The 25653-nt window shown below is 36.6% G+C and overlaps 1 protein-coding gene across 7 annotated transcripts in view; it reads right to left on the reverse strand.

Annotated features, from left to right (window-relative positions):
- Positions 1-25653, reverse strand: part of NUMB (NUMB endocytic adaptor protein) — a 190858-nt gene that overhangs the window by 95439 nt on the left and 69766 nt on the right. For 6 of the 7 annotated variants that reach the window (XM_049899411.1, XM_049899413.1, XM_049899410.1 and 3 more), the window contains exon 2: positions 2827-2908. The exons of the other annotated variant lie outside the window; for it this stretch is intronic. The gene's annotated coding sequence lies outside the window, so the exon portion shown is untranslated. The remainder of the gene's footprint in view (positions 1-2826; positions 2909-25653) is intronic. 7 annotated transcript variants of the gene reach the window in all.

Consider the following 25653-nt stretch of genomic DNA (forward strand, 5'->3'; position numbering starts at 1 on the left):
CCTTATAATAAATTCTACTTTTCACTTAAAAAAGGTAGAAAGAAGAAAGACAGGAAATTAAATACAACGCATACATTTATAAAAAAGATTGTCAACTGCTGGTTCTCTGAAAAGGCTAAGAAAACACGTAAAACCTCTGGCAAGACCAATGAAGGAAAAAAATAGAGAAGGCACAACAAATACTAGGAATTACAAAGGGGGCATAATTAGACAGCATAAATTAAAATGACAATAAAAGAACGTTTCGAGCACCTTTATTTAAAATGCAGACAAAATGGATAAATTCCTAAAAATATCTCTAAAAACTGACCTAAGTAGAAGAAGGAATCCTAAACAAAACCATTAAAAAAACAGAATACACACTTTTAAGTCTTCCCCAAAAGAAAAAAGGACTAAAAAGGCAGTTGGACAGAAAGAAGTTCAACAAAACTTTGAAGAAATAGATCATTCAGTCTTAAACCATTTTTTTCAGGGAAGGAAAAAAAAAATGACTAGTTTTTTTTTGAGGCCGACAGAATCCGGATATCAAAACCTATAAGGACAATGTAAGAAATAAAAAGTATGGGCCAATTCCACCTGTAAATATAGACGTAAAAAAATCTTAAAATAATGAACTAAATCCAGATACATATTTTAAGAAAGACCATCATGGCAAAGTTAGGTTCATTCCAGCAATGCAGGGTGATTCAACACTAGAAAATCCATAAATGTCATTCACCACATAAACAGAATAAAAGAGGAAAGCCATATGATCTTCTCACAGATGCAGAAAAAACATCTGATAAAATCCAGTACTCATTCACATACCAAAAAATCTTAGACAACTACGAATAGAAGTGTCTTTAACCTACAAAGAGTATCTATAAAAACCAACAGCAAACGGCATTCTTAACAGTGAAACATAGGAAGCACTTCCTTTAAAAATTAGGTGCAACACAAGATGCTCACTATTAACACTTGTATTTAACACTATACTGGAAGTCCTAACTAGCATAGAAAGGTGAGAAAAATAAAAGGTGGTCTCATTTCCATTAGAAAGGAAGAAACCATTTTCATTTGGAATAGTTTAGTTGACTACACAGAAAACCCAAAAACATTCAGATGAATTATTAGAATTAATAATTTAGTAAGATGGCTGAACAAAGATCTATATACCAAAAAAAAAAAAAAAAAAAACTTGCATCAGCAAACAGAAAAAGAGGAAAAATATACCATTTACAATAATAACAAAAACGAGGTATCTAAATTGTTAAATCTAACAGAAGGTTTTATATACCCTGGGTAGTGCAAATGGTTAACGTGATCAGTTGCTAACCAAAAGGTTGGAGGTTCAACTTCACCCAGAGGTACCCAGGAAGAAAGGCCTGGTGAATTACTTCTGAGAAATCAGCCACTGAAAATCCTATGGAGCACAGTCCTACTCTGATACACATGAGGTCATCATGAGTCAGAATCAACTCCACAGTAACTGGTTTATTTTTTAATGGAGAAAAAGAAAAATTTACTGAAATAAATATTAAAAGATCTAAATAGAAAGATGAACCATGTTCAAGGATAAGGAAGGCTCTATATCATAAAAGAATTAAATACATGTGTAGATTAAAAGCTACAGAGCTCTTAGACTCATATGCAAGGCAAGTCTCACTCTTTAAAAAAAAATGGCTAAAAAATAGATATTTTTGCAATTGGTATAAACTTAGTCACTAATCACAGGTGTTTTATTTTAATTAAATTGTACTAATAGTTGATGTGGCACTTTAGGATTCTGACAGCTGTGATAAACAAATATGAGTGAAGAACAAGTGATTGGTACATGGCTCAGTTCTGACTAATTAACGGGCTGTGGTCCCAACTGGTTCAAAGGTCAGTCAGTGCTGCACACTCACCACAATTTAAATTCTGAGATCCATTCCCGCAAGTGAAGAAATGTTGCCAAAATTTTACACTATACATAAGGTTTTTGATTCCTGGTAATTATTTGTCAACATTACCAAAACAATGTCTCCTTAAAAGCACCCAAAAAATGTAGACATTTATTCCAAATACAAATTGCACTAGCAAGGAGAAGAAAAGGCAAAACACATTCATAGTACAATGATCGGATGTTACGAATTCTCATATTAGGCTAAAAGGGCATTTTAGTGGGCCTATTTTTGTTTTTTTACGCATGGTCCTTACACATATGAACCCTTTTACAGTAGATCTGAACTTGATCAGATGTTTTATGATTCTCCTGAGGTCTAACTTATTCAAGTTTAATATTTGTTTATGTAAGTTTTGTGATACCTTACACTGATGCCTGAACTTTGCTTTATCCAAATTTCCTGACAGAGAGCTAAAAATAATGATCATTTGCCTTAGTGGCTGCTAGGAGATGATAATATTAATAATAATAGCTGACCATTTCCTGAATGCTTACTATGTGCCAGCCTTTATACATACTAAATAATTTAATATTCACAACAACCCTATCAGGTGGATAATATTACTACTACCATTTTATAGATAGGAAAACCGAGATACAGAAAAGTTAAGTAACTTTCCTAATGTCACACAACAAGTAAGTGGAGAAGCTAGGATTCACACCAGGTAATATGGTTCTGGAGCCCAGACACTTAATTACTATGTTATAATACTTCTCACAATACTTAAAAAAGACACATAAAATTATCACAAAGGACCAAAAAAACACCATTAAAAAATTATCAGTAAGAGCTGAACAACAGTTAAACAATATTAATGGCAATACAACTTATCATAGGTTGATACTTCACAGCTATTTCAAAGTTCATGGCCATGATTTAAGGGTTTTGAAGCTGGACAGACCTGGTTCTGAATCTTGACTGTACCCTTTACAAGCTGTGTGACTTTGGACAAGTTTCGTAACTTCAGGCCTCAGTTTCCTCATCTGTAAAATGAGAATAATAAATATCTTACAAAGCTGTTAGTAACACAAATATTGCCACACTACACTGATATTTTAACTCCAAACAAGACACAGGTACACAAAATAAAGAGAGAAAGAGGTTCTCAATTTCCCCCCAAGGAAACAGGACTTTATTATGATGATATAATGAAGATGACTGCTCCAAATCACTGCAGCAACTCTAAGATCTACACACTCATGTAGAACCACAATTTCCCTTAATACATAACAATGAATTCCCCTAGATAAAGGTCAAGTACCTACAGGTAAATTACTGGATTTTTGAAACATAATATACTGCATAATACATGAGAAGAGAGGAAGACGCTGTTGTTTGTTAAGAACAACTTCCACAAATCCCACTCTACCCATGTCCTTTTAAGACTAGTAGCATTCAAGGCCAAAAGAGGAAGAGCTGGGTGAAGATGGAGCCATTCCTGGCAGGGGTAGGAAAGAATGTTAAAAAGAAAAATAGAAAGAAATGGACATGTCATCAAAGCAGGGTGGAAAATGGACACAGGGGTAACTAGTACACAAGGGAAACTTATTCAAAACAACCTAAAGCATCTCCATGTTTAACTGCAAAATCATGTATGTATCCTCCTCTCTCATGTAAACTAAAACAGAAAATTCTACCACATTTTCTTTTAGCATTTGCTGAGTAAATAGTAATTCTACAGAATGTTAAGAATCCTTTCGGCTTGCAATCTGCTTTCTTGTTTTGTATATGTCTTTCTGCCCCTAAAGAAATATGGCTAGCAAAAGGGTAAATATTACACAATTACAATTCTAGAACTGGAATTTTGCTTTAAAAAATGAAAGTGGTCACAAAGAGATTATCTGTTCAGCTTGCATATTAAAGATCTCTGATTTGTAGAGAAAATGTACAAGCAAAATTAAGCTATGCGATGGTATCTGAGGTTAAAAACAAGTAACTGGGAGGTTCTTTAATTTAATACGGCAATTCAGATAAAGTATTTACAAAGCACCTACTGTGGAAAGTGCAATCACAATACCCAGTATTACCAGATATACAGAAAAGTAGTAAGACATAATCTCTAACCTATAGGAGGAGTATAAAAATACTACACCATGGAACACTTTAAACACTTTATTTAAGAGAGGCACAGATTGCTTTAAGAAGGGGATGAGATCACTGAACTGGAAGAAATGAGGAAAGATTTCATGGAAGATGCAACATTTGAAATGAACCCGAAAAGTGGGATTCTGACAACTCTAACTTCTGAATACTAAAACAATTTAAATGATCTTCCTTCTGTTATTATAGAGGTGTATATTTTTTTATATTGTAGATCAAAGTTGTCAAGGATTTCATTTTGCCTGGATCCACAATCAACACCCAAGAAATCACAAGACCCACACTGCATTGGGCAAATCTGCTGCAAAAAAAAAAAAAAAAGACTTCTTTAAAGCATTGAAAAGCAAAGATGTTACCTTGAAGACTAAGGTGCGCCTGACCCAAGTCATGGTATTTTCAATTGCCTCCTATGCATGTGGAAGCTGGAGGATGAATAAGGAAGGCTGAAGAAGAATTGATGCCTTTGAACTGTGGTGTTGGAGAAGGATATTGAATATACCACGGACTGCCAAAAGAACAAACAAATCTGTCTTGGAAGAGGTACCCCCAGAATGCTCCTTAGAAACAAGGATGGCAAGACTACGTCTAACATACTTTGGACATGTTATCAGTAGGGATCAGCCCCTGCAGAAGGACATTATGCCTGGTAAAGTAGAGGGTCAGTAAAAAAGAGGAAGACTTTCAAGGAGATGGACTGACACAGTGGCTGCAACAATGGGCATAAGCATGACAACGGTTGTGACAATGGCGCAGGACTGGGCAGTATTTCGTTCTGTTGTACACAGGGTCGCTATGAGTCAGAACTGACTTGACAGCACCTAACAACAACATATTGCCTCCTAGTTACTGTTACAATGGAGGGTAGAAGATGAAAATGTACTAAATAAATCTAAGAAAACATGTTCAAAGAAGAGTTGACAATAATAGCTATATCTTCAATACCTCATTTACCTTCAAATAATAGTTTAGAATTTTATATTAAGAAACTTGAAAAATTAAGAGAAAAACACAACATGTGAAATAACAGAACTCACTCATTCACTTATTATTAATGCTTTAGAAACTACTAAAAAAGAGAACCACTGCAACTGGGCACAAAATTTAGCTCTAAGAACTATGGCAGAAAGACACAGAGATGTGAAATGAGTTACACAGAGCTAGCTAATAAAAGAAAGCCTAATAGTTTGTCCACACCAGTTCTTACTTCCAACAGAGGAATTTTATGAACTTTTACAAAAAGAAGATACTTACACTGTATCTTTAATAGCAGATCTATGAAAACTACAAAAATCTTTCATTTTATAAATTTTACCGAAGTATAACATAACATGGAAAGTGCACAGATCAGAAGTATACAGCTCAATTAATTTTCACAAACATACAAACACAAAAACACTCATGTAACTGGCACCCAGATCAAGAATAGAGCATTACTAATGCCCCAGAAGCCCCCTTCGATGTCTCCTCTTCTAGTCACTACCTTCCTGCCCCCACCTCAGTCAAGATACCACTAGCTGGACCTCTAATATCATAGATAGTATTTTGCCTAGTTTTGAACTTTATACAAAAGAATCATAGAATATGATTATTTGAAGGTAAATTATTTGAAGGTGAATGAGGTATTGAAGATATAGCTATTATTGTCAACTCTTTTTTGAACATGTTTTCTTAGATTTATTTAGTTATCTTTTGTGTCTGACTTCTTTCATTTAACATTATGTTTACGAGATTCATCCATATTGTTGCCAACGGTTACAATTCTTTCATTCTCTTGGATAGTTTTCTACTGTTCACGAAGTTTTTTGTTCGCTTTTTTGATCAACGCTTGACAAAAGCTGATCATACAATGTTAAGACAGACCTTTTTTTTTTTTTTTTTAAATTAAAATTCCTGTTCCATCAGTGTGTGACATTAGGCAATCTACTTTGGATTCTCAATTCTTCATTATAAAAAAAGGGTAATAAATCTTAGATTGTAAAGTTGATGTGAGGTCTAAATAAGAAAGCTAACATATAGTAACTGGCACAGAGTAGACGTCTTCGCAAAATATTATTTCTCTTCTTTTCCTTCTCTCTAGTCAAGGTGAAGTTATACTACTGGCAGCCCCATATACACTATGCTTTCCTACTTTTTGCTTTGCTTTCAAGCACGTAATTCCCTCTACCTGGAATGCTTTTTTTTGGTGGTCGGGGGGGAGGGGTGGCCATCTTTCCCGTACTCATCTGTCCTTCAAAGTAATGCTCAAATGCCACATCCTCTGTCTCCTAGCCCCTTCACTTATATTTCACCCATCCCATTTAACACTGTCCATCTTGTATTGTAGTTCTCAACTAGTTACTTGAGCAAAGAGAACATATCTGATTCGTCTTCATCCTTTCTAATACAGAGCACAGAGTTTTGCATCTAGCGAGCACGCAGATATTTATAGAATAAGTAGCATTATTCCAGATATTATCATTGCCACCAAAGAGTAATTATGTCTATTTATACCTGGCATTTTACTAGTCAAAACAAGATCAACTGTCAATACTGCTTGCTCCAGGATCTCAAGGATATAATTTAGCCACACTTCCATCAATACCTGTGTTTAGCAGGAATACATCCATTTGTGATAAGGCTAGGTGTTTCTTTTTTTTTTTTTTTTTTAAGAAAAAAGAGGAATAATATTTTATAAAAAATCTTATAGGACAATTTTGTTAAATAGCTCATCAATACTATTATCACGCTGAACTATTATGAACATCACCACTCTAATCATACAATTATTAAAATAACTTATTAAATAAAAACAATTCTTAAAAATGACTGTGTGTTCATTATAGCTCAAAGAGATTAATAAAGGAAAAATTCTCCCCAAAACCCCATTTTAGCAAGTATTTGCAAAAATGGTGTTCAAAGTTTCTTGATAAAAAGTTCAGAGAAGTTATCTGTCTAGAACAAAGGTCATCTATTTTTTACAAAGTGCCCTTTTCTAAGAAAACTTAGTAGTTGCACAGGAATTTTTGGGAAATCCTTGAAATACGTATTTCATAAAAAAGGCAAATGAATATAAAGAGGTGCTCCACGTTACTTAAGATAATCACCAAACCGCTAAACAAAAACATCAGGTCCTTATGTTTTGTATCTTAAGAATTTACAATCTTTTTACATGACTAGCTCTTCCTCACTACTTTATTTTACTTTCTCTAAATGATAAGAATAATGATTTGTTCTTTTTTTTTTTATGAATTCTACAAGTAACAAGGTCAAGTTGGTTCAATCACAACTCAGATATATGGAAAGATTTTAATTTAGCAATGTTGTGATAAAACTTATCTTTATGTAACTTAAAATTTACAGAAAATTTGCAAATACCAACAACTGTTTATATTTTTACCCCATTTGTTTTCTTGTTCGCTCACTTTTTCATATTTTTTTCTGAACCATGTAAGAAAGAGTATGTTGCAGATACTGTGCCCTTCATCCCTAAATATTTCAATATGTTTTTCCTAGGAGCAAGGACATTCTCTTAGATAACCACAGTATAGCTAACCAAATCAGTGTTGCATCAGAATTAAATTTTCTACCACGTAATTATAGTCTATATTCGAATTTCATGAATTGCCTTAAAAATGTCCTTTGAAGCTAATTTTTCATTCAGCCCAGAATTTAATCCGGAATCATACACTGCATTAGTTTCACTTTCTTTCGACTCCTAAAAGGAGCCTTTGGTGGCAGCATGGTTAAGCACTTGGCTGCTAACCAGAAAGTAGGCAATTCAAACTCACCAGCCGCTCCACAGGAGAAAGATGTGGCAGTCTGCTTCCATAAAGATTACAGCCTTGGAAACCCTATAGGGCAGTTCTAGTCTGTCCTATAGGATTGCTATGAGTCAGAATCAACTCAACTGCAACGGGTTTCTGTAGACTCCTATCATCTGCAACAGTTCGTCAGTCTTTGTAAGAGTTTTATGACTGAAATTTTTAAAGAATACAGACCAGTTATTTTGTATAATGTCCCTCAATTTAGGTTTGTTTGATGATTTCTCATATTTAAATTCAGGCTATATACTCTTGGTAGGAATGTTACAAAGTAATGTATCCACCTCACTGCATCCCATTGGAAGTCACAAGAAGTTAGTTGGTCCCATTATCAGTGATAGTAACTTTGATCACTTATTTAAGGTGATAACTGCCAGGTTTCTCCATTGTAAAGTTACTATTTTTCCCGTTGTAATAAGTAAGTATTTTATAAGGAACTATCTTGAGACTGTATAAATACCCTGTTCCTTACCGAACTTTCACCCAATAGTTTGGTATCTACAGATGATGTTTGTGTGAATCAAGTACTATTATAATTGTTCCCATACGGCCTTTTTCTAACTCTAACAGTTCTACATTTATTTGCTATTCTACCACAAGGAAAAATTGTCCTTTTTCCCTCATTTATTTATTCATTCATTTATTTATATTGGTTTGGACCCACGGATTCTTATTTTTTTTTTTTTATGGATTATAATCTGTGACCATCGTTGTTTATTTTGATGTACAAATTGTTTTAGATCTGCTCAGTGGAAGTCTCTTCAAACTGGCTCCTGTTCCTTTTGACATGGCCCCATCATTATTTGAGCACTTTATAAACTTCCTACACAATAAAATGTTCCAGGCTCATCTTGTATTTTCTCTGACCCAGTTCTTCCTGGGATCGGCCATTTCTCCAAGGAGCTCTGGTTTCCTTTTAGTGGAGAGTGATTTAGAAACTAAGATTTGAGCATTAGGTATGTTTACTGTTCCTGGGGAATCACTGCTTCTAGGCCCTCTTAGCAAACAAAGCTGGAATACACATACATGTATATACACACAAACGTGTATACCTATGCGCGTGTACATGTCTATATGTGAAAGATACATACATGTATGCACATGTTACATGTGTGTTTATCTTTATGTAAAATTATATTAAAAACCCTAAGTTCATATTGATAACCTCCAATTCAAAGCCAGGATTACAGGACTCATTCTAGACTGCCCTCTCTCCATATATAAAACCTCCTTCTCCAACAGTGAAAAACCTGTCTCCTTAGAGGGATGCCACAGGGTGGAAAAGGGCAGGAGCCAGTGGGTAGAACTCCAAGTCCCTACCCTGACTTAATTAAAGCTGCTATGCTTTTACTGGTATAATATACAGGGCTTCAGCCTAAGATTTTGTTTGTTCAACTCATTCGACAAGTATTTACTGAGGTCCTATGCTGTGACAGGCACTGTTCTAGGTGTTTGGGGTACTTCAGTGAACAGTCTTCATGAGACTTATAGTCATGGGGAAGCAAACTATAAACATAATTATGTCAGCTACCGCTATAATAAGCTCTCATAACACCCTGTACATCTTCTCTAGTGTTTATCACAATTTTAAATAAATACGTATGTAATTAATACCTCTCTTCCCTACAAAAATATACATAATTAATATATAATACCTCTCTTTCCTACAAAAATGTAAGCTCCATGAGGGCAGGAACCTCTATGTCAGGTTCACTGCAAGATTAATAAATGCTTAAAAAGTATTTTTTAATAAGCGAAGAATTTTCAATAACAGGCAGAAACATCCATTGCCCGTTATTACACAGTAGCTTGTGTCAGATTAATCCTCCTAGCAAGAAAAGCTGTAAAAACTGAATTAAAAGCCAAAAAAACAAGCAAATAGCTGGGACTTTAGAGGCCAAACAGAGATAAAGGAAACAGAGCTAAGCCTGACATCCTCCACTACTTTTTCCTTCTAGGGCATCAAGCTGCAGACTAGAGCTTTAGGCAGTCTCACAGGGCTGCAGAGACAAATATTAGAGTTCAGGACTAACAAAATGAGAGCTGAGATTCCACAGAAAAGGAAACCCACACAAAGTGAGTTTGGACAGCCTGTATTGCTTTTGCCCTCAGAGTATTTACTAAAGCCTAACCTGTGTGGGGGCAAGAGGCCAAGAACCAAGCAAAGTGCCTATTTTAAGGCAAAAAAGGTAAGCAGAGCTTTTGGTAGTCTCAAAGCGCTAAGAAAAGAAAAATTGGAGTGCAAGGCCTGCCAAGGAGAGGTACTGGCAAATACCACAGACTTCTATTTGATATCTCCGAAGGACAACACTTCTGGAATAAGGAGAAACTGGATTTAAATCAGTCCCTGAGAAGTCTAAAACAAAGTCTCAAGTCATCTCAAGCCCATAACAGATAAGGGCATCTGCTCTTACTGTTAACTAGCGCCAGAAGAAAATTAAATCCTCTCTAGAGAATAATATCCATCAAGAGCCTCTATAATTTCTCAAACACAATGTCTGACATTCATTTTTAAAAACATCCAGTCATGCCAGGAAACAAGGCCAACTGACTGAAAATCAAGAGAAAAAGCAGACAACAGAAAAAGACCCACAAGGGATCCAGGTATTATAATTATCAGATGAGAACTTTAAACTGTGATTAATATGTTGAGGGAAATACATGACATGAATTTTATAAGACAACTGAAAGTTATAAAGACAAACAAAAAACAATTAAATTTAAATCTAGAATTGAAAAATAGATTATCTGAAATTAACAATAAAACATGTTTTTAACAGCAGATTGGACAATAAAGAACTAGAAAATAAGTCGGTAGAAAATACCCAGATGAAGCACAGAGGAGAAAAAAAAAGGATAGAAAATACAGAAAAGAGCAGGAAAACCACATGGGACACAGAGGACATCAAACACATCAAACATAAAGGTTTTTTAAAAAAAATTCCATACAGAAAGAAGTAAAAGACTGGGCACACACAAATTAGAAGAGATATTTCAAAACTGAGAAGACACCACACTAGATTCAAAAGGTTCTATGAACCTCAAGTAATTTAAATACAAAGAAAACCACCTTAGGTATAGTACTTAAAACCAAAGGCACTGTTTCTATAGCAGAAACAATGAAGTCATAAGACAACGATGTATTGAAAATGCTGAAAGAAAATAACTTTCAATCTGAAATTGCCCAATGAAAATATCCATCAAAAATGAAAGCAAAATAAAAACGATTTCAGACAAAAACAGAACTTTCACTACCATTAGACTCACACTAAAAGAAAGGACTTGTCTATGGAGAAAGAAAATAATCCCAGGTGGAAGCACAGTAACACAGGAAGGAATCAAGAATGCCAGAAAGAGTAAATGTATGAATAAAATTAAATAACTATGGATTGTTTTCAAACAATAATATTAATAAAAACAAAGCACAAAAGACAAGAAACGGGGAGTTGGTAAACGGGATGGAAAGGTTTTAAGGCCTTTGTATTGTTCAGGAAATAATATCATTTGCAAAAATAAAACCTAAAAACCCGTTGCCGTTGGGTCGATTCCGATTCATGGTGATCCTGAGGACAGAGCAGAACTGCCCCATAGGTTTTCCAAGGAGCAACTGGTGGATTTGAACTGCCAGCCTTTTGGTTAGCAGCCATATCACTTAACCACTGCTCCATCAAATAGTCACAATAATTCCTCCAGTTCCTATACGTACCCCTTTACAATGTGACTTTGCCTCTCCTCCTATCAAAAGGTGAAATCCATTTCTCCACTCCTTGAATCTGGGCTTGGAGAGATGACTTGCTTTGGCCAATGAGACATTAGAAAATGTGACACAACAAAGACATGAAAAGTGCTTGAACACTGGTGTTTGGCCTCTCTTTCACTACTCTCAGAACCCTAATGCCATCAAGTGAATGAATCCAAGCTAGCCTGCTAGAGAGGCCACATGAAGGAGAACAGAGCCCACCCCCACTCTCACCTTGGTCAACAGCCTGCCAACCAACCAACATATGAATGAGGCTAGTCTGTATCATCTGACCCCAGTCAAACCACTAGCAAATCACAAAGGTCAACTGAGCTCAAGCCGAACTGTGAACAGGTAAATAATTTAAGTCACTGAATTTTTTATACAGAAAAAGTAAACTGATACAGGACTAATATTATGTAATAAACCAGTGGTTCTCAAGCAGGGATAACTTTGCTCCCAAGAGGCCATCTGACAATGTTTAAAGGCCTTTTTGGTTGTCACAGGTGAGTGGATACTACCTTTAGTGGGCAGCAGTCAGGGATGCTGCTGAACATCTACAATGCACAGGACAGCCCGCCGTAACAAAGAATTGCCTGCCCAAAATGTCAATAGTGCCAAGGTTAGGAAACCCTGAAGCAGAGCATGACAGAATGGGGCAGCCTCTAGAACAGCCCTAATCAACAGAACTTTCTGTGACGATAAAAATGTTCTATATCTGCACTGTCCGATATGCTAACCTAATGTGGCTAGTGTGACTCAGGAACTGAATTTTTTATTTTATTCAATTTTAATTCAAATAGTTCCACATGGTAAGTGGTTTCTAAATTAGACAGCAAAGCTCTGTTAGAAGCTAATGATGTAAGAATGGTGAAAAATTTAGGTTAGATAATGGTGGGAACTATGAGTTTGATAAAGTTCAGGCTCATAGATACTTGTTATAAATAAATACCCCATACATTCTTTTTATTTCAATAGCTTAAATTCTGAAATGTAGAATATTGATAAAACAATGAACCAAAAAGTTTTTTAAAACAGTAAATTTACCATATCCTGCCAAAAAAACTATTCTTGAAATCCTGGTTGACAACTTTAGCTAGTAGGCTTTTCAACACTAATATAAAGGCCCTAAGAATTTGCTATGCTACATTTTTTTTTAAAGTTTAAAATAATTTAAAAAGAACTTTTATTTTCTCAACCACTGCCATTGAGTCAATTCCGACTCACAGTGACCCCAAAGGGTTTCCAAGGCCGTAAATCTTGACAGAAGCGAACTGTCACATCTTTCTCCAGCAGAGCCACTGGTGATTTCGAACCGCCAACCTTCTGCTTAGCAGTCAAGCACTTTAAGCACTGAGCCACCAGGGCACTTGTTTTATGTTAGAGGCCACCAAATGGTACCAAATGAGTAGCTTGTAATGAAATCAATTTCAGGTGCTTAAATATTCACTTACTCACTGGGTGTTTTGTATTACTTAACTCCCCTGCAGCAGCTCAATATCCTTTTTCATCCTCTTCTCTAGCCCCCACTACATCCACCGCAAGACAAGGGAAAGGTTGATCCAATGCTGGTACAATTCCACAGTTGTTTTTTTTAACTTGTGAGCATTAAGTAGGTCAGTTTTCTGCTCTAGTGGGTGTTTTGGCAATAGATTCTCTTACTGGAATACAGTGGCTACTCTGCCTGGTAAGCACATACCCAAAGAAAAAAAGGCTTTTAATAATTCTTCCTTAGGCTGCCTGATCTCTAGAGAAAAATTCATGAGTTCTAACTGAATACTACCAGGAAATTCTGAGAGAAAAACAAAACAAAGCAAAAAAGAATCCAATTCAAATTTTGTTCTAGATAATGAAAGCTAAATATTTTTAAGGCCCTCAGTATTCAGCAATCTACAAAGATTTTGTTGAGAATCAGGGAAGTGAAAGGAAAGGTAAGAGACGCACTCAATCTATTGGGTGCTCTGTTAGGAATTCTAATGGAAGAAACCTTACCACTAAAACTAAAATTCTGGAAAACCTCCTGCTTGTAATGTATAACTTCCTTGTGCAGAAATATCTTTTAAGTAAAAAAAAAAATGGAGTCAGAAATAACTTAAAACTGTTTATATAAGAATGCAATTTGCCAGCAGTTTATTAAAATATTTTTATATAAGTTATTGTTATTTCTTTTAAAAAATCTGCTATGTCTCTCTATTCTGGGTCTGAGAACTCAGTTTTACATTTTTAGTCATTTGTAGATCAAATATTAAAGAAGAAACCTAACAGGTACACATTCAACCAGCTTATTCACATCAGATAAAAAGTTTCCTGTGAGGCAAGATCAATATTCCCTAAATGAATAGTGGTTCAAATGAAAGAAAAGTTGAAACAACTGTATTTATGGGACTGTTCACCAGATAATTTCAAGAACTTCTGACAAACCCTAGAAAAAGAAAATGCAAATCTAGCAAGACAGGTCATTAATTGATGTGACTATAGAACACCTTTAAACTCCCTAGGAATATGTTAATGAAAAAAGAAATTGTAACCAATATTCACATTGCTATCATTTATATCAACATTCACTTTGCCTATTGCATTCACTCGTAGAAGAAAATATTTAGAAATATAGAAATTCCAACAACAGAAATTAACTCATATTTAAAAACTAAAATAAATGTACCGTTAGACTCTTTATTTTCTTAAAGGAAAAAAGTCACTTGACTAAGAAGCTAGCCACTCTCTACTGCCAGGTACCAAAAGTAGATAAGATCAAACTTAAACGTGTAAAAAAATCTTACACTTGTCTGCAAAAAAATGAAACAGGATCCACACCTCATACCATACACAGAAACTAATTCAAAACAGACAATAGATAAGTGGTAATTTTGGTGAAGGGTAAGACAGTGCAAAATACTGGGGAACCCAGCACAACTTGACCAAGGCAAGGTCACTGAAGCTATATAGACACATCCAAACTCCCCGAGGGACTGAATTACTGGGCTGAGGGCTGGGAACCATGGCTCCGCGGGACATCTAGCTCACCTGGCAAAACATAGTTTATAAAGAAAATGTTCTACGTCCTACTTTAGTGAGTAGCATCTGGGGTCTTAAAAGCTTGTGAGCAGCCATCTAAGATAATTCACTGGTCCTAGTCCATCTGGAGCAAGGAGAATGAAGAAAACTAAAGACACAAGGCAAAGATTAGTCCAAAGGACTAACGGATCACTACCACAGCCTCCTCCAGACTGAGTCCAACACAACTAGATGGTGCCTGGCTACAACCACCAACTGCTCTGAGAGGGATCACAATAGAGGATCCTGGACAGAGCTAGATATAAACGCAGAACAAAATTCTAACTCACAAAAAAAGACCAGACTTACTGGTCTGACAGAGACTGGAGAAACCCCAAGAGTATGGCCGCTGGACACCCATTTAACTCTGTACTGAAGTCACCCCTGAGGTTCACCTTTCATTAGACAGGCCCATAAAACCAAAAGAGACTAAATGGACACACTAACCCAGGGGCAAGGACTAGAAGGCAGGAGGGGACAGGAAAGCTGGTAACAGGGAACCCAAGGTGGAAAAGGGGAGGGTGTTGACACATCGTGGGGTTGGCAATCAATGTCACAAAACAATGCGTATTAATTATTTAAAGAGAAACTAATTTGTGCTGTACAACTTCATCTAAAGCACAGTAATAAAAAAAAAAAAAACTCTTATATCTGAATGTCAAAATATACCATGGCTATGTGGAAAAAATTCCTATCATCTTAACCAAATAACAAGTTTTATTCTGTTTTTGGATGCACTTACTCCTTGACAAAATATCATAAAATAATATAAGGAGCTGAAGATATTCTCCTCAAAACAAAAAACAAAACAAAACACCAAGAGATATGAGAGATCTTTTTATTTTTCCATTTAAACATAAAGCAGTTGAACATAACAAAGTAACTAATTTGCTACATGGCCCATTCTAAACTAAAAGAAGAACTATAAATCTGTAATAAATTTGGTTCAGCAATTCTATTTCTAGGAATTATACTGAGGGCACAATACAAATAAAAAAACAATGTGAAAGAATGTTCACTGCAGTACCATTTATAACAGTAAAAAATTGTAAGTTTAAATATCAAAAAAAGTACTGTCTGTCTTCTTTACAAGACTGAGTTGCTTAAGGACAAAAATTAGGTAGGTCTTAAGCATTTTGTACTTTTGATGGTTACAACAGAAACCAGCACATAGGAGACCCTCAGTATGCATACTGACTATATACATTTTAATTCTACATTTCTACTTACTAGCTACATTACCTTAGGTAACTTTTTAAACCTCTCTCAGCCTCAGTTTTCTTTTCAGCAACAACTGGAATACAGAACCATGACTGATTTCGTGACCTATTAAATCACCATGTATAATAACACCTTTGGCCTGAGTGATACATAGTAAGATGCCCTAGTGGTGCAGTGGTTAAGAGCTGGGCTGCTAACCGAAAGGTCAGGGGTTCAAACGCACAGGAGAAAGGTGTGGCAGTCTGCTTCTGTAAAGATTACAGCCTTGGAAACCCTATAGGGAAGCTCTACTCCGTCCTATACTGTTGCTATGAGTTGGAATCGACTCAGTACCAATGGGTCAGGTACATAGACGGCATTCAAAATATGCCAATTTGCTTTCCTTTTTCCTGATGACAGGGCATCACACACACAAAAATTACAGAATTGAAATGAGTCATACAGACAATAATCTTCCATAAATTTAAATGGAAAAAAAAATCATTTCCAGCTGTTTGTCATGTAAAACCACTAATTATTCTAACAGTGAAGAATCTTTCTCTTCTCTTTCAGACAACTGTGAGGATTGATGATAAAGATCAGTGGTTCTCAAACTTTTGCAAACATCAGAATCACCTGGAGAGTTTAATAGATTGTTGGGTCCACCCCCAAGACTTCTGATTCAGTAGATAAGGATGAGGCCCGAGAATCTGCATTGCTAACAAGTTCCCATATAATGCTGATGGTGCTGGTTCAGGACTCACATTTTGGGAACCACTGGTACCAGTAATTCAGCAATGAAGTAGCACTAGAAAGGAAAAGGAATGTGCTAAACAATATTACACTGGGTGGTTTTTTTGGAATCTCATTCAGCATCCCAGGAGTTTTTACAAGGGTTATTGTTTTCAAGAGGAAAGTTGGGTTCTACAAAAATGCTTTACAATAAAATGATCCTGAGAGAATGCTGTAGATACATGTTATCTACCCAGCAATCCTTCCTATCCCACTGTGTACATGTATGGAGGAGGAGTAGGTGCAGGAAACATCAAAGAAATGACCTAAGCTAGCCCAAAGTCTTCCCCAAGATTTTTTTTCCCCCCCTCCTTATGCTAAAGAGAAAGATCACCTTTCTTCTTGGGTTGTAACTATAAAAAAACTATAAAGCCAATGTAAATTATAGCTCCTTGCTGCCATCTTTCCCGACTCCGTGGAAAAAGTCATCCCATCTTAGCAAAGGATGAGTCCAAGAGGCAAAGAAAAGCAGAGCTGAGATAAAGGGAGTAAAAGTTAAAGCCCCTGAAAGTAATTCGAGCTTCTAAATCCAGCTGTGCTAAATCAGATTTGACTCTGAAGTATTCAATTACTTGGGCCAATAACTCTTTTTTCTCCTTACATTGGGTTTCTGTTCCCTACAAATGTAGGAGTTTACTAAAACTATGGGTACTAGGAGAGGAGGAAAGAGATGAAGGCATAAGGCTCTAATAATACATAGTCATCCATAATACTTGAAAGTGAAATAGTAAAATTTCAGATGACATTAAATTTCAACAGTAGTTTGTAATCTGAAAGAAGCTACCACATTTGGTGGTTTCTTGATGTGGTAAAATGACTTCCTTTATACGGCCTTTTGCATTGGTTCTTTGGAAAAGAGCCTGGGAGATTTTGCCCTAGTTCTTTGGAGAAGCAGTGGGAGGGCTCCCAGGTTGTTTTCTATCCCAGAGGGTTTGTCACTTTTGTCCAGGTTGACTGACATTTCCTGGATGAACTGTAAATAATGTGATGGTTTGATACTTTTTATCTGGCCCTGGGCTGCAGTCTGCCTTGTAAATGGTCTGCTTTATATACTGCGCAAGGATTGGTTCATCTGCTATGCAAATAAAAAAAATGCAAATAGTGGTGCATAAAATCACCCAACAGGATTGAGTGACCTGTGGGGATTGGTCGGTTTGTGGTCCTGCTGGGAGGGCCACAACTTGAAATTGACAATGAGTTTGCTTATGTAAGTAACCAACCCCACAGAGATTTTCAGAGGCAAGAAGAGAGAAGCAAAGAGCGAGAGGGCAAGGAAACCTCCTAAAAGAGCTGTCTAACATGGGCCAATGGCTGTAACAACAAAGATGATGAAGAGCCCAGAAGAGAGGCCCGTGGCGGAGCCAGTAACCACAGGCCCAGAAGGGCTCCTGTGGCAGAGCTGGAGGTGATGGCAGAGGTGGCGGTGACAGCAGAAAGCTACTGCTAAGAAAGCAATTAAGAGAGCTGAACAAGCTACTACGCTGGCTATGAACTGGGCCAGTAAGCAGTAGAGAGACTGTGTGGGGGCCAAGCTGGCCTGCCTTTGGCGGTGGCAGATGCCCCAGCTGTGCTGAGAGCTGTAACCCTAGGCCAAGAGAGGGCCAGGCCTAAGGACCAATAGGAAGCTGAGAGAAGGGCCTGCCCGCTTGCTTGCACGGCCAAGAGCTGAGAGAACTGTCCTACATTGAAAGGACAGATGCGCTGTCTACTTCAGGGGGCCTTGTGTAGATGCTTCCTGATCCTGAGTTGTTATCTATTACTCCCTTAGTAAACCACTAGTTAAGTGGTTTACTTGTAAGAACCATACCTCATAGGAACCAGCTTTGTGCTGATTCTTATCCTTCAGGAATCTAGGTAATTCCTTATGCCAAAATATACTTGGAAACTGATATCCTGGCTAGAATTCTAACCAAAACCCTTTCACAAGTTTACATGTGGTTTCCAACAGATACCTCAGGAAATTAGACAGGTGTGTCTCAGTCAATACCTAACCTCACTTAACTTTATTAGCTACAGTTTACAGTGAGCATAGTCTAGCCAAACACAGTTGTAAAGTTTACTGGACCTATAATATAATTTGGAAACCCTGGTGGCATAGTGGTTAAGTACTACGGCTGCCAACCAAAAGGTTGGCAGTTCAAATCTGCCAGGCACTCCTTGGAAACTCTATGGGGCAGTTCTACTTTCTCCTATAGGGTCGCTATGAGTCAGAATTGACTCAATGGCAGATTTTTTTGGGGGGGGGGGATTATAATATAGTTTATATTTGTGATTTAATCCTCCATTCACTTACTAAGCCTCTATTATGTAAAAGATAAAAAAAAAAGCCTCTATTATGTAAAAGATACCACCATAAATACATCCAGCAGGTAGAAGTTCGTAAGAGAGAACCAGAATCGGAGCCATCTACACTCAGATTACAACTAAAGGCAAGAAACTGGATAAGCCTGCCAAGGGGAAGATGTTCTGCAAAAGTCCTTAACCTGATCCACAGATGAGTTTCACGGGAGTCACTAGTCTGTCAGTTTGTTGTACTGTGTTGTCTTGCATGTGGCTATGATGCTGGAATTATGCCACTGGTATTTCAAATACCAGCAGGGTCACCTAAGGTGGACAGGTTTCAGTGGAGGTTCCCGACTAAAAAAAATTGGGAAGAAAGGCCTAGCAATTGACTTAAAAAATTAACCAATGAAAATTTTATGGGTCACAGCAGAACATTCATTGTCTGATATAGTGCCGGAACACTGTCTGATATATGAACCTCCTAGGTCAGAAGGCACTCAGAATTTTGCTGTTATATATATTATGTACCATATCGTGTTTAATCTCAATAATAATCCTGAGACAGGTACCACCAGCCCAATTCTGCAGGTAAAACTGAGGCATAGAGAAACTAGATGACTTGACTAAAGCTAGTAGGAAGCAGACCTGAAACCAGATCTGTAGAATTTGAAGTCTTTAGCTATCCAAGCTGCCGCACTGTAATGGAGGGTACGATGAGCCAAAAAAGAATAAGGAAGCTATCATTTCAACTCCAATGTTCATGATTTCTTTCAGAGCAGCATCTCTGAGAAACTAACTGTTTAGGTCAAGAATATAAACTTTGGAGACAGCGATAGGAAAAAAAAAAAGGAATGCTTAATTAAACAAAATGACTTCTGAGGCTTTATAAATGTGGAACCACAGAAATCTGGCAGACTCTACTAATGCCATTCATAAAATTAACAGTTTGAGTCCAAGGTACTCACTTTAGCCAAAAAAAAAAAAAAAAAGTCACCAACAATGAAGACTGGGATAAGGCCCAGCGTTAGTGTTTGCAACTGTTCTTTAATAAATGTACAAAATTCAAAAACGCTTTGTGCCAACAACCAGGCCCAATGAAATATGGCAAACCTGCCTAAATTATCCTTGTTCTCACCAATACTTGTAAACTCCGGTTCCTAATCTAATAAAAGCCTTTAAGATAAAGTACTTCCGTAAGCCATGAGTACTTCCTCTCTATTTGCCAAGAAGAGTCCAAAGTTCTGCTGAGATTTTTTTCTCTTTTCTAACAGCTTGGCATCATTAGTAGCAACTTTTACAGCAAGCAGGTTTTAATATATTTTAAAGTGGTGTTTCAGAATAATGTTATGTGCCAGAGGTAAGGAATGAGGCATGGTCTAATCATTCATATGTAAGTCAAAGAAATACTTTCATAAGTATTACAGCCACACATCTAGCATCATGTGTGGCTATAATACTTATGGGTTAAGATAGTTTTTTCTGTGTCTTAACTGCCCCTTCTTAAAAGTATAAATAACATTAAAATACTTCACTGTTCAGAATACAGGTGAATGAAGCTCTGGGATGGACAAATGGATATAGACACAGCTAAGAGAGAAGTAAAATCCTTAACATAGCTGTTTGCCTCTATACAGATTTTTTTTTAATCCTTAAAATTCACGGAGAAAGACACAGAACTAAAGAGCTTAAAAAGAAGTTGAATGACACTGTCAGACTTCAGGTGAAAACGGAAACTGGTACAACCTTTTTAGAACACATTTTGGCAATATGCACCTAGAGTTTAAAATGAGCATTATCTAGGAATATATCACAAAGAAATCATCAGACGAATCAGATAATTTATGGTACATTTATACAAGTGATTCTCAACCTTTAGCATGCATCAGGATTACATGAAGGGCTTTTAAGACCACAGATTGCTGTGCTCCAATACCAGAGTCCGTAATTTAGCAGGTCTGGGACAGAGGTCAAGAATTTGTATTTTGAAGAAATTTCCAGGTATTGCTGATACTGCTGGTCCAAGGACTATGCTGAGAACCACTGACCTTACACAACGGACACCTGTGTAACCATTAAAAATAAAGCAGAACTGTATTTATTGATGTGATGTTTATTTGCAGTAATGCGCTGATAAACCGGATCAGAGTGGGGCAAGGGTACCCCTGGATTTGTAGCACTTGCCAATTTCCATGGTGTAAATATTCCACTATGGCCAATATCAAGCTACCAACAATTTGGGCTTGCATGATTCCTGAATTAGTGGCTGTGGAGCGCCAGTGCTAGCTGGCTCCAGCATATCACCTAGAAAACAATCTAAAAGGATATAAGGCAAAATGGTTAATAGCAGTTATCTGTGGCTACAAGGATTTTTTTTTTTTACAAGGATTATGGTAATTTTATGATTTTATTATTTTACAATGAATATTCTTACTGTTATAATACAAATCTATTAACATTTTGAAAAATAATCATTTTAGACTAGAGTTCTTTATAGCTGAAGTCAAGCAGCCCCTCTATCAGAGGAACTGTGATGTTTAAATACATAGGTCTAAGTCCGCTCTTGCACTATCATTCTGTGCTAACTTAGTCCTGCCAAAGTGAAAGAGAAAAGGATATAAGGCCCAACTGGGAAGTTTCAGAACTCTAATCCTGGAAGATCAGTGGTTAGATGTCTTTTTATAAAATGAAGCATTAATAGCTGCCCTAGAATCCAAGTGGAAAATAGGCTGAGACAGCCTGCAACTTGCTATAAACCCAGTTTCACAAAGGCTGCAAGGGTATAATCCTTCTAGCTTTGCCTCATCAAAATATAGGCTTGATTAAATAGTTCACCAAAGTATTGTTAATAAAAGAGAAAAACCAGAAAGAACATAAATGCCCCACTACATTAGATTAAATAACTTAAAGCCATATAATGGAATGATATGTACCTACTACATGGTAATGTAGAAAAATTTTTAGCATAGGAAAATAGCCATATTATTGTAAAAAGAAAAATATAACATAAAACTGCATGTGATCCCATGAATAAAAAATTATACATATTTTGTGTATGCATACAGGAATGTGTATATGTTTATATAACTATCTGAAGACCAGAAAGCTATAGCCAATGCTAACAGCAATTATCTCTGGTTTGGAGTGCAAGAGATAATCTTTTTTTTTTTCATATTCGCCTATTTTAGTATCTACAACAGCTGTGTATTATTTGGATAATTTTTCTTAATCAACATGCAGCACACTTGTTACCCAAATGGTAGCAAGTGGAGAGACACTTAACCTCTCTCTCAATCAGAGAAACGTAACTTAAAACAAAACAAAAAAACAGTGCCAAAGATACTACTTTATGCCCATCAGATTGGCAAGACTAAAAACAGATGGGTAAGACCAAATGTTGGTGCTCAGGATTTAAGGAAATGGGAACCTTAACATACTGCCGGTGGAAGCATAAGCTGGGCGATCATTTTGGAAAACAATCTGGCAATATTTAGTGAAATTAAGTATGCGTATAGCCCACAAGTCAGCAATTCCTTTCCTTGGTAAATACTACAGAGAAACTTTTGCACAAGCCAATAGAGGATATGTAGAAGGATGCTAATCGCAGGATTATTTGCGTTAGCAGTTTTAAAGGCACACATAGGTAGGAATTATTTGAAAATGCATAAATAAAATGTGGAAATACATATGTGATGAAGTATAACAAGTTATAAACTAGATTTACAGATAGTAGTCTGTTTAAATCTTAAACAGTGTTGAGAAAAAAGTGAGATTCATTATACAAATTAAAAACACATACACACAAAACAATATATTTCAAAAAATAAGTACATATTGAGAACATATATTCAGGTGCATTAGACTGGGGATACCTGAGAAAGAAGAAAAAAATAATAAAAACTAAGAGGATGAAATACATGGAGCAATAATAAGAAATAGACTATCAGAGGAAAAAGAACAGCCCACCTGGAAGGTTAGTGTCAAAAGCACTAGAGGATATCCATTATAAAGAAACCACTAATATGTTGACTAACTAAATATCTAAGATTTTTTAAATCATAGTGAAAAGAGACCTCATAATTCAAATCTAGTGTCCAGTTTCTGTGGCTGACCATTTTTTTATTTGAACAGATGAAAAATCTCATTACCAATGAACACTATTCCTCTTATTACAAATAAAGTAAACCTCACAGAAATTTCTAAATTAAACTCAATGACTGATTCCCCATTCATCATAACCAAAAAAAAAAAAAAAACTGCCCCATAAGGATTCCAAGGAGGGGTTGATGGATTCTAACTGATGAACTTTTTGTTAGCAGCTGAGCTCTTAACCACTGCACCACCAGGACTCCCCATCCATTATATGGATCCTGAAATACAGAAATAGCTTAAAATAGCCTTTTATTGAGAGCCTACAAGTTCTTGTACTATACCTATACAATTTCTAATTCTTCTAACATTCCTGAACATTTATAAACTATCTCGAAGAGGTAAATTGATTTATCTGAGAACACACTTCCTAGTATGGTGGAACTAAGACCCAAACCAGGTCTGTCCAGCTCTAAACTCCACACTCCTCCCATTCTATCACAATGTCCATCCACCAAACAATTATAAGGATTAATAGCTTCCACTTCTTAAGCACCCTCCTAGTAGCAGGCACCGTATCTTTTTCATGACTCACAATTACCCTGTAAGTCAGATATTATTAACCCCATTTCGCAGATGAGGAAACTGAGGCTAATAAATTTAATAACTACCCAAGGTCTCAAAATTGAAGCCAAGCTTCCCCTTGCACAACCAAAAGTTCACCTTCACAACTAAATATTTTATAATTACCTTTATTTTCTACACTACTCAGTAAAATGTTATCATGTAGTTATTAAGCACCTAATGTGCTGAAATAAAATAAATACAGTCCTGAAATAAAAGGAATATAATCCTTTAATCGTGATGGATGTTACCTGGATACCCAAAAGACCATTTCCAAATCCTTCTTTCCTCCTTGCCTCTCCCTACGAAGCTAAAAGGCTAAACGTGGCTAGAGGAGACCACATGATCTATCTTTGGCCCATGAGACATGGAAGTGGCTTGGTTGAAGCACTAATGAGGAAGTTTTTGCTTGGCATGGCACCTTTGCCTTCCTCCTCCTTCCTACCTTGAATGTGGGTGGGTGGCTGGAGCTGTAGCAGCTACTTTGAGACCATGAAGGCCAAGCAGATCACAGAGATATTAGCCCCAACAATGCCGAACCACTGATGCAACAGGAGCAACTGCTTACTTCCAGGTTTATGTAAGAAAAGCAAACTTCTTTCTTTAAGCCTTATAGTCAAGCTTGAAATTACCTACAGTTGGATATGATCCTTATACATCATACCAGAAACTTTTTTGTAATTTTAACTGTAAGTAATTTCCTGACTAATAATTAAAAGCAAAGTTACATGCTAGTCCTAAATTAGTCTGACAAAGCTACAGTCTCCAGATGGGGACCATTCCACTCAGTATCTGCTCAGGAAGCTATGAGAAGATGGAGCTGAGGGAAGAATGAGACAAGAATATAGGATCAAGGGCATCCCTGGGCTCTGAACTGCACACAGAGTAAGAGCCCAGATGCTCAAAGTAATTTCCAAGAATATATCAGGAGGACCACCTTCTTGAGCAATAACTCAAGCCTTCAAGACCTGACAGCATACTTCAAAACAAAACCCCTGGATGGAACATTAAGACTCTTGTAAAAAATGTACATCATATTGTTAATTTTCTTAGGTATGACAATGGTATTGAGGTTATACAGAAAACAGTTTGCTTTTAATGTTTATTAAAGTATGTCCTTTTTCTTAGAAGATGCACGCTGAAGTATTTAAGGGTGACATATCCTGATGTCTGCAACTTACTTTCAAATGGTTCAGATAAAAAAGAGTACATATTGGTGTATGTATATATATATATATATATACATATATATATAGCAAGTATGGCAAATATTTTAAAATACTGAGTATCAGTAGGGGATATAAAATGCTCAATGCACTATTCTTTCAACATTTCTGTATGTTTGAAATTTTTCATAATAAAAAATTGGTTTTGGCATTGTACTATACCTCTGCCAGATGTAACCATTAAAGGAAACTGGGAAAAGGGCACACAGGACCTCTCTACTCTTCTTACAACTTCCAGTGAACCTATTTATTTATTTCAAAATAGAAAGTTAAAAAAAAAATACTGAGAAGACTTCTGGTTCCTGGTAAAACGAAGAAACTGCACACCTCGTTTAATCTTCCACTGAACTATAAAACCTGGACAGAATGCATGAAGATATCACAGATGGATTAGGGAAGACCACCAGAATTCAGAGTACCACTGAACCAGCAGTGAGTTTACCTTCCCCAGCCCACCTCTAAGATTCCTCAGCCTGAACTAAATACAACCCCAAACCCAGAAGTGAGTACTGTGGTACAGCAGAGCGACAGGAGAAACCCTCTATCTCTGGCTAAAGATATGAAAAGGGGGAACTATTAAAGCTCAGAGTGCAGGAAATTTCCTGTATCTTCTTTTACTTTCCTTTCTCTCCATGGCATCCTTAGACGGTGCAAATTATTAATGTGCTTGGAGGTTGGAGGTTCGTGTCCACCAAGAGGCACCTCCAAAGAAAAGCCTTGTGATCTACCTCTAAAAAATTAAGCACTGAAAACCCTAAGAAGCACAGTTTTACTCTGACACACGCAGGGTGGCCATGAGTCAGAACCTACTCGATGGCAACTGG

The sequence above is a fragment of the Elephas maximus genome, chromosome 10 (assembly GCF_024166365.1).
Source record: "Elephas maximus indicus isolate mEleMax1 chromosome 10, mEleMax1 primary haplotype, whole genome shotgun sequence".
NCBI classification, from domain to species: Eukaryota; Metazoa; Chordata; class Mammalia; order Proboscidea; family Elephantidae; genus Elephas; species Elephas maximus.